We start from the raw sequence: 13,099 nt of genomic DNA on the forward strand, positions 1-13,099 counted from the left end.
GAGAATGCAGCAGCACTGTGGTATGGTATAAAATAAATGCCCAAAGATTTAGGTTTACTTCTTCTGTGTCAGTTATACTGTGCATTTAATATTGCACAAGCCTTTTTTTTTATCTCCCACTGGCCGAAAGGCCCGAAGGGGGATTATGTCATGGGTCCATCCATCCGTCCGTCTGTCCCGGGAAGGGTGCTCACCTTCTGAAATCAGCTCCTCTCAATTTTTGGAGGAATTTCATGAAACTTGGCAGGGTTCTTTGTTATATGTCGATAATACACATATTGTAATTTCATTAAATTCGGTCACATTTTACCAGAGTTACAGCCCTCGATTAACAAAATTATAATTTGACAATTTCATGAGTGTGTTTTCTTTCTGAAATCAACTCCTCTCACAATTTTTGGAGGAATTTCATGAAACTTGGCAAAAGGCATTGCTATATGTTATTAGTATGCATATTGTTATTTTGTTCAATTTGGTCGCATTTTACCAGAATTGTGGCCCTTGATTAACAACCTTGTACTTTCACAATTTCATGAAGGTGTGCTTGCCTTCTGACATCAACTCCTCTCACAATTTTTGGATGAATTTCTCAAAGCTTGGCAAAAGGCCTTGTTATATTACAGTAACATACATATTGTGATTTAATTTCGTTTGTGAAAATTTTACCAGAGTTTTGACCCTTGATTAAATAACTTGTATTTTGACAATTTCAGGAGGGTGTACGTTCTTCTGAAATCAACTCCTTTCACAATTTGTGGAGGAATTTCACCAAACTTGGCAAAAGGCTTTGTAATATGACAGTTATACGCATATTGAAATTTCGTTTAATTTGGGCAAATTTTACCAGAGTTATACCCTTGATTATTAACAAACTTGTGCTTTGGCAATTCCATCAAGGTGTGCTTGCTTTCTAAAATCAACTTCCCTCACAATTTTTATCCCCCACTGGCCAAAAGGCCTGAAGGGGGATTATGTTGTGGCAATTTCCGTCTGTCCATCCTGGGAAGGGTACTCACCTTCTGAAATCAACTCCTCTCACAATTTTTGGAGGAATTTCATGAAACTTGACAGGATTCTCTGTTATTTGTCAGTAATATGCATATTGTAATTTTGTTCAATTCAGTTGTATTTTACCAGAGTTATGGCATAATTGGCAGCGGGGGATATTGTGCTGTCAGAGCATTCTTGTTTATTATGGTCATTGCTACTCCATTCTGAAATATTACATGTATTTGTTTCTCAGAAATTTAATGATAAAAGTGGAGCAGAAATAGGTAGGTAAGATGCTACATGAGATAAGCATGGATTCTTGCTGAAAAGATTTTGCTGAACAGAAAATCGGGTGTACCTGATGAGATTACTGAGGAGACCATTCTGTATGGTCTGTGTAATGGAAATTGATCATGAAATGAGATGAAATGCATCTTTAAGGTCATGTGTGATTTAACTGTTCTATACTTTTACTCTGGTGCTGATAGACTGACAGCCAAGTACAACACATACCTTTGATTATTATGACCCTGTCCTGACCTGTTTCCAGCACAGTGCAATAGCACGCATATGCTGAGGGACAATCTTAAAAGATTCAACCAGACAGTCTGAAAGTCAAAGTTATAAAAATGACTGAAAATGTAAATATTAAGGGCGGCATGGTGGTGTAGTGTTTAGCGCTGTCGCCTCACAGCAAGAAGGTCCTGGGTTCGAACCCCGGGTCCGGCGAGGGCCTTTCTGTGTGGAGTTTGCATGTTCTCCCCGTGTCCGTGTGGGTTTCCTCTGGGTGCTCCGGTTTCCCCCACAGTCCAAAGACATGCAGGTTAGGTTAACTGGTGACTCTAAATTGACCGTAGGTGTGAATGTGAGTGTGAATGGTTGTCTGTGTCTATGTGTCAGCCCTGTGATGACCTGGCGACTTGTCCAGGGTGCACCCTGCCTTTCGCCCGTAGTCAGCTGGGATAGGCTCCAGCTTGCCTGCGACCCTGTAGAAGGATAAAGCGGCTAGAGATAATGAGATGAGATGAGATGTAAATATTACATGATCAACTGAAGACATAATGCCCATAAAACAATTTCAAACTGAAACTAACTGCAGTAGAGCATTATCAAGAAAGACATTCAGCATCTGGAGATGTGTTTGTGTTATTGTTACACTGTTATAAAAAAGAGGTATACAATGTAGTAGTTAAAATGATAATGCATGTTTGTGTAATTATTTCCTATCTTAGTAATTATTCACTTATTAGGGCAGGTGGCATTGCTGCGAGTCCTGAGTTTGATCCCAAGTTTATTCTGGTTACTGTCTGTGTGCAGTTCCTCCAGGTTCTCCTCCCATCTCTCAAAAACATGGTTTAGTTATTGTAAATTGGCTCTACATGTGGATGAGTGTGAAATTGTGTGCTTGGTGCCCTGCATTGGACTGGTGTCCCATCTAGGGTGCATTCCCACCTCGAATGAATGATGAACTATTAAATTATCTTTATATGTAGTTAAATGATTTTATATGAAATACATAAAATATGGCTGTTTTTACGCATTCAGGCAAACACGAGCACAGTTGAGTTATGTGCTTGCACAAATAAATGGACAAATAACATGTATTTAGTACCAGGCACTGTCTTGATGTTGATAAGTCTGACATCACTGCAGTAAGGTAATGCTTTACATGCAGGTTTAAGACAAAGTCCATGTACTATGTATGCAAAATTTAAGGACAGTTCACTTGTATAAAATATACAGAAATATTCTGAATATAACTGATCATTCATTCATTCATTCATTCATTCATTAATTCATTCAGTATAGTTCATCCTGGTCAGGGTTACAGTAGTAATTCATTATGTTGGAATTATTTTAAACTTCACTCTAGTGAGCTCACATAGATTATTTTGATAAAGTAGCTGCAGTGACCTTAAAGTACAGTACATCTACAGCCCCAATTCCAAAAAAGTTGGGATGCTGTGTAAAATGTAAATAAAAAACAATGATGCAATGATTTGCAAATCATAGAAACCCTATATTTCATTGAAAATAGTATAAAGACCAAAAGAAATATATGAAAAATAAATGCTCATTTTGATTTTGATGCCAGCAACACATTTCAAAACAGAGTCATGTTAACTTCTGTGTTGCATCACCTCTACTTTTAACAACACTCTGTAAATGTTTGGGAACTCAGGCGAACAATTGCTGTAGTTTTGAAACTGAAATATTGTCCCATTCTTTTCTGATATATAATTTCAGTTGCTCAACAGTTCGGGGTCTCCTTTGTTGTATTTTGCATTTCATAATATGCCATATATTGTCAGTGGGAAACAGGTCTGAACGGTAGGCAGGCCAGTTTAGCACCCGACTCTAATGCCGCTTTTCCACTACCAACGCGGCTGAGTTGGGCTGAGCTGTGCCGTGCTGAGTCGGGCTGAGTCGAGCTGAGTGGGGCTGTTGGAGTTGCATTTCGACTACAACCGCGCTGAACCGTGCTGGCTGGAAGTGGGTGGACACATTGGGTGGAGTTAGCGAAAGTGGGTGGACGTCAGGTGATGTCGTTAGGCGGCGCAAACAGTGACATCAGTGATCTTTTAAGCGGTAGTCTCACGACCCGGAGAGTAAACAATAAACATGGAGGACATGGTGTCGTTAGTGTTGCTGGTCTTGGTGCTGTGGCTTGTTGTCACCGACAACGCCAACAGATACTGGCAAGAGCGTATAGATGAGGCGAGGCGCATAAGGCTTCATAATTCTCGTAATTCGTAATTCTCCTTCTTCCGGGTTTACGGTGTTTACAGATCCCAGCGTGCTCGCGGGGCGTGTGTGGGCATGTGAGGACACTCCTCCTCACCAATCAGTGCACAGGGGAGTGTCTCCTCACGCCCCTAGCCTCACTCAGCTCGGTTTGGCTCGCTTCAGCCCCACTCCAAAACCGTGCGAGTTTTGGGGGCTGAGCAGGGCTGAAGCGAGCTGAGTCGTGCTGTTCTTATATAGTCGAAACGCGAGCCGTGTCGGGCTGAAGTGAGCTGAAGCGAGCTGAAAAAGGGTAGTGGAAAAGGGCCATAATACGGGACCATGCAGTCAAAATATGTGCAGAATGTGGTTTGGCATTATCTTGCTGAAATAAGCAAGGCTTTCCCTGAAAAAGACATCATCTGGATGGCAGCATGTTGCCCCAAAACATGTATATATCATTCAGCATTAATGATGCCTTCCCAGATGTGCAGGCTACTCATGCCATGTGCACTAATGCACCCTCATACCATCACAGATGTTGGGTTTTGAACTGTGCACTGATAACAAGCCAGATGGTCCCTCTCTTCTTTAGCCTGGAGGACTCTGTGTCCATGTTTCCAAAAATAATTAAAATTTCGATTCGTCAGCCCAAAGGACAGTTTTCCACTTCACCTCAGTCCATCGTAAAAGAGCTCGGGCTCAGAGAATGTGGCGGTGTTTCTGGGTATTTTTTATATATGGTTTTAACTTGCATTTGTGGATGCAGTAATGAACTGTGTTCATAGATGATGCACTGTAAAAAATAATTTGTTGTGTTAATGTAAAAAAGTGATTAACCTGGTTGCCTTAAAATTTCAAGTTTGTTGAAACTCATAGTAAGTTAGCACAATGCAACTTGATTGCCTCATTATGCTAACTTACTATATGAGTTTTAATGAGCTCAAAATTTTGAGGCAACCAGGTTACTCACTTGTTTTAATTCGAAACAACAAATATTTTTTTACAGTGTGGTTTTCTGAAGTGTTCCTGAGCCCATACAGTGATTTCCACTACAGACACGTGTCTGCTTTTAATGCAGTGTCGCCTGAGGGCCTGAAAATCACAGGCATCCAATTTCAGTTTTCAGCCTCGTCTCTTGTGTACAGAGATTTCTCCAGATTCTCTGAATCTTTTAATGATATTATGGACCATAGATGACGTGATCCCCAAATTCTTTGCAATTTTACATCGAGGAATGTTATTCTTAAATTGTTGCACTGTTTGCCCACGCAGTCTTTCACAGAGCGGTGAACCCCTCCCCATCTTTACTTCCGAGAGACTAGGCCTTTCTGGAATGCTCTTTTTATACCCAATCATGTTACTGACCTGTTGCCAATTAACCTAATTATTATTATTATTATTATTATTATTATTATTACACAATCTTTTCAGTCTTTTGTTGCTATTGTCCCAACTTTTCTGAAATGTGTTGCTGACATCAAATTCAAAATGAGCATATATTTTTCAAAAAACAATAAAACTTCTTAGTTTTGATCTGTTGTTTTTGTACTATTTTCAGTGAAATATAGAGTTTCCATGATTTCCAAATCCTCACATTCTGTTTTTATTTATGTTTTACACAGTGTCCCAACTTTTTTGGAATTGAGGTTGTATTTAAAAAAAAAAACCTGTTTAGTAAGGCATTGTCCAGGATTAATTGATGTGTATTGTTGTACTTTTGCATGAAGTTTCATTGCACAATTTTATTCATAAAAACTTTAAACAGAAGTAGCCACCAAAAAATAGACACGGATATGAGCAATAAGTTGTATCCATTTTACAGATTGAGCAGGACATTTTTATTTGGTGACCAAGCATTTCTTTTGGATTCAAGCATGAACATTAACCCCTTCGGACATAATGTGTACAATTGTACACATGAAATTCCATAGCATGAAGTTCCATAGCATTTTTCCTTGTGTCCGAAGGGGTTAAGGAGTCAAGGATTAGCGTTATCTGATGGTGTTATCACAAGCTGTTTTCCATGGGAAACAGGGAACAGTAGCTGCATTAGGCTCATACAGTATGCATATCGGACTGTGACACCGCTCACACTGAAGCCTGATTAAAATTTGGGGCAGATAGATATATCACCCGAAAGTGCTTTACAGTATCATAGTACACTAACATTGAGGCCCTTTAATGTAGTGAAGCTGTTTTATAGCTAGAATGCAAAAAACTGAATGAAATATATAGACTACAGGACCTGTTGCCTGAATTCCTAATTAATAGTAACTGGCTTTCAAGGCAGTATTATCATTTGGAGTTGCTGTGCCAGGGATTTGAAACATAAGCATCAAAATACACTGAAACCTGATTAATAGGCCATGTTCATGCAAATTATATTTAAACAAAATTCTCAAATGCAAATATCATGATAATTTATGGTCTACCATGTTTGTCTGAGCCAAGCCTATTTTACAGATAGTTTCCTGGACATTCAAAGGGGAAGATCTGAATGTATATTATGATGGTACATGAATACCAAACAACAGTTTTTTTAGTATCTATATTTTTCTAGTATCCAGCATTTCTATATATAAACACACAAAGTGTTCATGAACAAGAAAAACCTGAAACACATTTTCACTTGGGAAAATTAGATTCAGATGGTCCGTTGGCTTTCTTAATACTGATTCTGCCCAGTTTGCAGTGTGTTCCAGTAATACAGATTATATGCAGTTTGCGCTACCTTCAAATCACAATGAAGGTTTGGGTGTGTGCTGATGTTTCGAATCCCTGACACGACAAATTCTGTACAGTGTCATTTGAGCAAGCTCTTTCGGACTGTAATATAATTCTGACAATATTCTTTTTTCGCAAATCATGCACATCTACTCAGCTTCAATCTGAAATGTCATACATATCACTGTTATTAAAGAAACTGTGTTTATTTCTGTTAACCATTTTTCTGTTAAAAGACAGACTCTACTGACCTGTGTACAGCACCGTTTCTAGGTGTGTAGTATTAGACTAGAGGTATATTTATCTTATGGCTCTGTTAAAAAAATTCTTTGAATATTTTAAAATCTAATCTTGAACGCTTGCTCGTCTTATAGAAGAATAGGGAGTTAGTCTGTTACAGAGCATACTGCAATTTGTCCTTTTGTCCTTCATCTGAATGCTATTCTTGAAAATAAACCTCAGATGACTTTCTTGCTGAAGGTCTGCCAGGCTGGCTGATAGTGTTCCTGCACTAATGTATGAGGTTTGATCATGCATAATGATCAAATAAATAATCAAGGGCTTCATTTAGACTGATCTTCCTGTTGATCTCTCTCTCTCTCTCTCTCTCTCTCTCTCTCTCTCTCTCTCCCACTTCTCCTCTCTTTTCTCTCCCCACTCCTCTCGCCTCCCCCTGCCTCCCACTCCCCCCCCCACTCCTCAGATGGAAGAGGATAAGTTCATCTTTCAGCTCTCGTTTATTAAAAAGTTGCTAGCTCCTCGTTGCTCCTGCCGGCTGTGTGTTTACTGTTGTGAGGCTGATGTATGAACATGGGGTCTTTCCCACCAGGCTGAGGAACACAGGCTCAGAGGGCAGCTGTGTTTTCAGGAAATAGCGTGTTTACGTTCATCATTAACATGACTGAAGGGCATGATCTACAGGGATGTCTGTCATAAACACAAAGTTGCTAATAGTTCAACACAATCCATCTGCCAGAATCTGAGCAAAGTGTGTAACTGAAGCAGCTATGTGACTGACGTGAGTAAATAAACAGAGACACCTTCAAATGTCTTCTGTAGGCTACTTTAGATATTTCAGATTTTGGAGTGCCATTCAGTTACATGGCTTTTTTTTAATCCACATGATATGAATAAAGCTTGTCATGGGATCAGTATAAGATAATCATCATTATAGATGGAGTGATTAATAGGTCCTATTTCTGTGTTGTTTTTGTTGCAGTCACCTTGTTTAATGATGATGCATACAGGACATTTTATTCATAGTAGAGCACAAGAATTAATTAGCATTTCTAATTCAACATGCAACATGACCTTTACTTGATTTGAATTGACAGGAACTGTTCTTGGTAAATGTGGCGTGTAAGCATGCAGCACTACTGTTTGAGATATGTCTTGTTATCAACATTACAGCTCAGTATGTCTGAATAAGGACTGCAGTTTATGGTCACTCCCCGTGTCTGTGTGGGTTTCCTCTGGGTGCTCCAGTTTCCCCCCACAGTCCAAAGACATGCAGGTTAGGTTAATTGGTGGCTCTAAAATTGACTATAGAGGTTTTCGACCTGACGTCATAGGGTCACGTGATACTGTTTACGCCGCCATTTTGGAGGTCAAACAAAGCCACGCTTATCAGCAAACAATGCTTGTAATATCCATCTTCTTCATCGCTTACTTTTATTGTAGAATGCCTGATACGTGTTGTGCAGTTAGCTGCCACAACAGAAGAGGGGATAAACCTGGATTAACGTTCCATAGGTTCCCGGCCGATCGACAGCGTCGCGAAAAGTGGATCGCGGCAATCAGGCGAGAGAATTGGCAGCCCACTGAACACACGCGTTTGTGTGGCGAACATTTTGTCTCAGGTAGCTTTTCCAAAAGTTTAAAGATATCGTATGCGAGATAAATGACAAATTATACATGTAGCCAAGCACCTAGCCTACACGTAAGCCCTGTCAGGCGGTGTTCAGGCTACCTGGCACCTAGCCCCACTAGTCAGGCTACGATGGTTTTATCTTTATACATCCATGGTTTTATATACGTGAGATGGGGACCGCTCGGCCTCATCAGTGGGGCTACCTGGCACCGGGCTTCTTACTAGTGTTTGGGCGGCTTACGTGTAGTCTAGGTTTAACATACACGGTGCCCTCAGGCGAGGCAGAGCCATGTTGTTGGGTGGGTTGTACGTTTTAGATGTGAATATGCAATGGACAAAACTAGAATTCGATACTAGACATATTAATTATTATGCGTTTTTCTATATGATTAATGTAACTGTCTCTCTCTCTCTCTCTCTCTCTCTCTCTCTCAACCTGGACACTATTTTTCTAACTGCAATGAATTTACTTTTATTTGGTATCACGTTGAAGTAGACTGTTATGGAATTTTTTTTGCCACAAAATGTTGTTGGAAATCTTTGCGTATGTTGTCATGGCAACCATTCAAACAATGCATGCTGTGAAAAGGGAAAATACATATTTTTTGACAAATCTTTAAAGTAGGTTTTTCTATTTAAATATTAAAAGTAGTAGCCTACTTCTTAAAGTTATTCAATTTAGGTTTAGTAGCATATTGACAGTGTAATGTCGCTCGATAACCCACATGTTGGGCTAGCGGGAGTCGCCATTGTTGTGACTACCAAAATGGCGCCATCTACTTGTCGACATGGCAACGGTCACGTGGGTCAAAAACCTCTATTGAGGTATTTCACCTGACGTCACAGGGTCACGTGACGCCCCGGTGTCCGCCATTTTGAACGTCAAGCTAGCTAATGTCAACAACAGTAGCTGGTATGTTACTGTAGCAATGTTTACGTTCAGTCATTTGGATGACTGTTAAAACCTTTCAGTCTTAAGTTTTTCCTTTACTGGATTTACTAGTTTACTGAGCTAGTGCGCCGGCCGCCGGCAGGCTAGCGCGCGCTAGCTCCCAGCTTGCCCGAGTGCGCTAGCTCAGTAAACTAGTAAATCCAGTAAAGGAAAAACTTGAGACTGAAAGGTTTTAACAGTCATCCAAAATGACTGAACGTAAACATTGCTACAGTAACATACCAGCTATGATGTTGTTGACATTAGCTAGTGCTAACAGCTAGTTGCTAATACACTGCTACAACACAGACACCGACCCTAATAATACAGTTCTTGGTCATTGCCTGGTAACAGCAGATTTATAACGGGCCATGTCTCAACAGACTAATAAGTTATTTCAGTGACATTTAATAACATTTTGTTTATCCTGAGGACCGAAAGTAAATGAAAATGTGAACAAACCTTAGCTGTAATAAGATGGTGACCACCGGCTCCAGGGACGACCCGCTGATGTAGGCATGTTACCCAGCCTGACACAAAATGTTTGTAGGTATCCAAACTCTTATACGCTTTCAGATCAATACCTGTGTATGGCGATGGGTTTTTAACGACATAGGTATACAGATCATGTGGGCCGAAGTCAGGTAAAGACGAGGGCTTCATGTACTTCCGTACGTCAGTGAACAATCCTGGTGGAAGCAGGTAAACGTCGTTCTCTAAGCCTGCTAACCTCAATTTTTGCAAATACCTCTCCCTCTGCTCACCCTGTAAATGCCCTACGTCGCTGGATAGTGAAGGTGTTTTCTGCATCTCGCTCCTTTTTCTTTTATGTTTTTCGTTTGTCGCCTTCCTCGCATTCAAACTGATTCGAGCCGTGCCGTCCAAAATGGCAGCATCACATGACTTGGTCACGTGGGTGAAATACCTCAATAGGTGTGAATGTGAGAGTGAATGGTTGTGTATCTATGTGTCAGCCCTGCGATGATCTGGCAACTTGTCCAGGGTGTACCTCTCCTCTCGCCCATAGTCAGCTGGAATAGGCTCCAGCTTGCCCGCGACCCTGCACAGGATAAGCGGTTACGGATAATAGATGAATGGCTGGACTTTACGGTCATATAATAATAATAATAATAATAATAATAATAATAATAATAATAATTTAAGCTTAATAAATAAATAATGAGTGAATGACTTTATTTTAGCTTTTTGCACAGTACCTAATTCCAGACTTATTTTAAAATTTATAGTAAGCAAATCTTTCAGTTTTCACTGAAGAGATTGTAGGATTTAATCAGTGTGCTTCAAACATTATGCAGACTGAACAGTGGACTCTTTAATGGGTTGGGCTTTTAAAGGGTTTATAGTCCATTGTTTAATCCTATAGCATAATTTGGCAGTTAAACCTGTCCTGAAACTAAAAAAAAAATACAATCACCGTTTCACATACATCATCATTAGTGATCTCAGTTCACTGTCAGCTAACTGTCAGCCAGTAAACAGATAGTGTGCAAAGAAAACCCCAGAAATATAGTTTACTACATAATTAGACTGTGAAATAATAACACTGGAATGAATAAAGATTTATGATTATTGTTTTTATATGCATTAAAATATATACGCTGTATATTACTGGATACTATCTGTTAAAGTTCATCTCAGAAACCTAACTTAATAAATAAGGAAACAAAGTTGTTAAAAGTGGTTCTTGAATGAAATAAAATGACCCCTTTAGATGTCCAACAAACAAACAAACAAACAAACAAACAGCCCCCCCCCAAAAAAAAAACAAAAAAAAAACCTGACCCTCTCAGTCAAGATTTATTTTATTAAGTATTCACATAGGATCATTATTCAAATATGTAAAAATTATATTTTGGCTATTTATTTAGTTCCATAGAGCTTTAAATTCCTTTTCACCGACAAAACAAATTGGGTCCAAGTTGGCATTATTTATCCTACTTGTTTTTCAGTTACTGAGGTTTGAGTTAAAACCATTTAATTCAAATGACCAGTCAAACAATCTAATAATTACAAGAGTTTGATAATAAATGAAACTTTGGTAATGGCAGGTTCCATCCATTTTGGCATATCACTACAGTGACGTGGCCACTCTGACAGCTTCAGCCATCAAAGTGTCTCGGGAACATTACAATAATGGTTTCCCGTTGCCTTCTACTGGATTATTATCGAGGTTTTCTCCTCTCAGTCATTCACACACACACCTATTGGACAATTTAGAGTAGCCAGTTAACCTAACCATATGTCTTTGGACTGTGGGAGAAACCAGAGCACCTGGAGGAAACCCACGCAGACATGGGGAGAACATACACACTCTACATAGAAAGGCCCTCATCGGCCACTGGGCTCAAACCCAGAACCTTTTTGCTGTGAGGCGAAAGTGCTAACCTCTTGCACCACCATGCCAAGTGGCACATTGGGAATTTCAAAATAAATCTCATCTCATCTCATCTCATTATCTCTAGCCGCTTTATCCTTCTACAGGGTCGCAGGCAAGCTGGAGCCTATCCCAGCTGACTACGGGCGAAAGGCGGGGTACACCCTGGACAAGTCGCCAGGTATTTTGTATTCAAAATAAATACAAAAAAAAAAATCACAGACCTCCTGACTATGCATTATGCAGACCCCACTTTGAGAAACTAGATCATACACAGACATTTTTTCATAGCCTGTCAGCAAACATGTGAAATTATCTCATTTACTTGGTCGTAAGGACTTCCCATAAAACTCCTTAATGACTGGTGTTCTGTGAATCTGGGTAAAGGTCTGTTGTGTGATCTGGGGAAGCCATGGCCTAAAGGTTAGAAAAGAAGCTTTGGAACTAAAAGTTTGCAGGTTTGATTCCCTGGATCAGTAAGATTGGCTGAAGTGCCCTTGAGTAAGGCACCAAACCCCCACCTGTTCTCTGGGCTGCCCACTGCTGTGGGTATGTCAAGGTCCTGTTGTATGTCACTCTGGATAAGAGTGTCTGCTAAATGCCTGTAATGTAATGTGAATATAGTGTTCAATTTTTTTTTCTGAAAATCAGCATATAGAAGTGCATATACATGGAAATGTGAGGAGCTGGTCAGATTGCAACTTTCAGCAGATGCTTTGCGTTATGTGTGTGGAGCATCTGGGGCTGACACGACACCAAGCCAAGGTGTGCCTTCCACATTTCAGACCCTTAGATATTTCAGGGTAAAAAAACTTAGCCATTTACATTTAAAGGTTAAGTCATTCAGGGCGGCACGGTGGTGTAGTGGTTAGCGCTGTTGCCTCACAGCAAGAAGGTTCTGGGTTCGAGCCCCGTGGCCGGCGAGGGCCTTTCTGTGCGGAGTTTGCATGTTCTCCCCGTGTCCGCGTGGGTTTCCTCCGGGTGCTCCGGTTTCCCCCACAGTCCAAAGACATGCAGGTTAGGTTAACTGGTGACTCTAAATTGACCGTAGGTGTGAATGTGAGTGTGAATGGTTGTTTGTGTCTATGTGTCAGCCCTGTGATGACCTGGCGACTTGTCCAGGGTGTACCCCGCCTTTCGCCCGTAGTCAGCTGGGATAGGCTCCAGCTTGCCTGCGACCCTGTAGAACAGGATAAAGCGGCTACAGATAATGAGATGAGATGAGGTTAAGTCATTCATATATTACTTTGCAGTTTCAAAGGCTACCTTTATCTCATCTCATCTCATCTCATTATCTGTAGCCGCTTTATCCTGTTCTACAGGGTCTCAGGCAAGCTGGAGCCTATCCCAGCTGACTACGGGCGAAAGGCGGGGTACACCCTGGACAAGTCGCCAGGTCATCACAGGACTAGGCTACCTTTATATTACTAGATTTAAGTGACACAAATCCAGATTTTCTGTG

At 40.5% G+C, this 13,099-nt stretch overlaps 1 protein-coding gene across 1 annotated transcript in view; it reads left to right on the forward strand.

Moving 5' to 3' along the window:
- The window catches only part of gpr4 (G protein-coupled receptor 4), a 38,197-nt gene that overhangs the window by 7,405 nt on the left and 17,693 nt on the right, over nucleotides 1–13,099 (forward strand). The window lies entirely within an intron of this gene.

Source organism: Neoarius graeffei, chromosome 17 (assembly GCF_027579695.1).
Source record: "Neoarius graeffei isolate fNeoGra1 chromosome 17, fNeoGra1.pri, whole genome shotgun sequence".
Classification (NCBI taxonomy): domain Eukaryota; kingdom Metazoa; phylum Chordata; class Actinopteri; order Siluriformes; family Ariidae; genus Neoarius; species Neoarius graeffei.